General features: G+C 51.1%; 1 protein-coding gene across 1 annotated transcript in view; it reads right to left on the minus strand.

Moving 5' to 3' along the window:
* The window catches only part of LOC102895363 (protein SSXA1), a 28387-nt gene that overhangs the window by 22029 nt on the left and 3572 nt on the right, over positions 1 to 2786 (minus strand). The gene's annotated exons all lie outside the window — the stretch shown is intronic.

Genomic DNA, 2786 nt, shown 5'->3' on the forward strand with positions numbered 1-2786 from the left:
ATCCGATTGTCGGCCCCGAGAACACAATGGACCCCGGAGATGCACAGGAACCAGCCCAGGAGCACAGCACCGCCCAGTGGTAAGGACCCGGGTCCCAGGAACAGCCTGTCTGTTAGAGGACAGAAGGGGAGTCTGATCAACTCCCGAGGTCACCCGAGTACTCTACATTTGTTAGAGGAGCCCGTGATCTCTCAGGTATATTGGGAGGAGGGTGGAGTGTTTGTGGTGTGTGATCGCGTGTGACTGAGATGTGACCTGACAATGAAGCGAGAGTTGAGCCCCTATTCGCGGTTCCGTGAGGAACCTCATATGTTAGAGGACAGAAGGGGAGTCTGATCAACTCCCGAGGTCACCCGAGTACTCTACATTTGTTAGAGGAGCCCGTGATCTCTCAGGTATATTGGGAGGAGGGTGGAGTGTTTGTGGTGTGTGATCGCGTGTGACTGAGATGTGACCTGACAATGAAGCGAGAGTTGAGCCCCTATTCGCGGTTCCGTGAGGAACCTCATACAGCTTAGGGTGGTGTCACTGGATCTCTGTGGAGTCTACTCCACTGATCTGAGTCGGGGGTTTACACCGACCCACCAATTGCTAAGAGGTGCCTAAAAGATCCCTGCGAGGGGAGTGGCCGGAGAAGGCTGAGGCGAATCTCTGAGTGCGTGGGCATCACTGACCACGGGTGGAAGGATGGGTGGACGACAGAGTAAACAGACACCTTTAGGTTATATGCTTAAGAATTTTAAAAAGGGTTATTCAAAAGATTATGGAGTTAAACTCACCCCACAGAAACTCCGCACCCTTTGTGAGATCAACTGGCCCTCTTTTGGCATTCGGCGGCCAGCAGAGGGAGCTCTTGATAAGGAAATCATTACAAAGTTCTCTCAAGTCTTTACCGGTCAACCTGGCCACTCAGATCAATTCCCTTATATCGATTCCTGGGGGGCAGTAGTTTGCGGCTGACCCCTTGGTTGAGAGTCTGCCTAGAGGAAAACTGTAGGGTTCTCCTAGCCCGAGCCTTGGTGCCCTCCCAAGTTCAGTTGAAGGAAAAGAAGCCTGTGTTGCCAGCACTAGGCCAGACCGGGCTCCATTCTGCTAGGCCCCCAGGAGCTTATGGTCCAAATGATAGTCGGGGGGCCGATCTATTGACTTTATGGTTGACACCGGTGCTGAACACTCAGTTGTAACTTGGCCCGTGGGCCCCTTTTTTCAAAGACAAGCTACCATTATGAGAGCAACCAGGGGACGAATCCGTCACCCCTTCCTGCAGCCTCGCTGGTGCAACCTAGGAGGACGAGAAGTCATCCATGAATTCCTATATCTGCCTGACTGCCCTGTAGCACTGATGGGACGAGATCTTTTAGGAAAACGAAAGGCTCAGATTACCTTTGACACACGTGGCCAAGCAGTCCTAACTTTGAGGAGGACAGAAGCAAAGATCATGTCGCTCACGGTTCCCCAAGGAGAAGAATGGTGCCTCTATAGTCTCATAGAAGAGTCCCAATAGGGACCTGAGCCCCTCTTCAAGGTGCCCAGAGTGTGGGCTGAAGACAACTCTCCAGGACTGGCCCGACACATTCCTCCAGTGGTAATTGAGTTAAAACCAGGAGCTGAGCCAGCCCGCCAAAAATAGTACATCATCCCCCATAAGGCACAAGTGGGGATCCAAAAACATTTAGAGAGATTTCTGAAGTATGGAATTCTTTGTCCCTGCCAATCACCCTGGAATACGCCTTTCCTGCCGGTTCAGAAGCCACAAACCAATGAATACTCGCCAGTCCAAGATTTACATGCAGTCAACCAGGTGACTGTCACCCTGCACCCTGTCGTCCCCAACCCATACACCCTCCTAGGCCTCATCCCTGCTCAGGCAGCCTATTTCACCTGTCTGGACCTCAAGGATGCCTTCTTCTGCATTCACGTGGCTCCTCAGAGCAACCAATTTTTGCCTTCTAATGGGAAAGCCCTGAAAGAGGAGACAAGGGCCAGTTGACATGGACACGACTGCCTCAGGGGTTCAAGAATTCCCCGACCATCTTTGGAAACAGCTCTAGCTTCTGATTTAAAGACTTTCCTGGCAAACCTACACAGCTGTACATTCCTCCAGTATGTAGATGACCTCCTCTTAGCAGGAAAGACCTATGAGGAATGCATTGGAAGGAATGCATCTACTCCTTAATCCTCTGGGAAGCAGGTTACGAGGTCTCCAAAACAAAGGCTCAAATCTGCCAAGAAAGAGTCAAATACCTTGGCTTCCACCTGTTGCAGGAACAACACCAACTCGGCCCAGCAAAGAAATAAACGATCTGCTCGATTCTCATCCCTACCACCCAGCGACAAGTCTGCAAATTCCTCAGAATAGCTGGCTTCTGCAAAATCTAGATACTTAATTTCTCCATCCTGACCAAACCCCTCTATGAAGCCACAAAGGGGGGAGAATGGGAGCCCCTGCTCTGGGAATGTACACAACAGAAGGCCTCTGAAGAAATAGAACAGGCACTTACTAACGCCCCCGGACTAGGACTACCAGACTTAACCAAATCTTTCTTTCTGTACATTCACGAGCGCATGGGTGTCGCAGTAGGGGTCTTAACCCAACTGCTAGGATCTTGGCACCATCCCATGGCTTATCTCTTCAAACAGCTTGACTCTGTTGCCCAGGGCTGGCCACCCTGCTTGTGAGCACATGCAGCCACGGCCCTCCTTGTGTCAGAGGCTGACAAACAGACTATGGGGCAAGAACTGACAGTTCGAGTACCACATTTCGGAATAACATTACTGGTAGAAAA

Source organism: Pteropus alecto, unplaced genomic scaffold (assembly GCF_000325575.1).
Source record: "Pteropus alecto unplaced genomic scaffold, ASM32557v1 scaffold669, whole genome shotgun sequence".
Classification (NCBI taxonomy): Eukaryota; Metazoa; Chordata; class Mammalia; order Chiroptera; family Pteropodidae; genus Pteropus; species Pteropus alecto.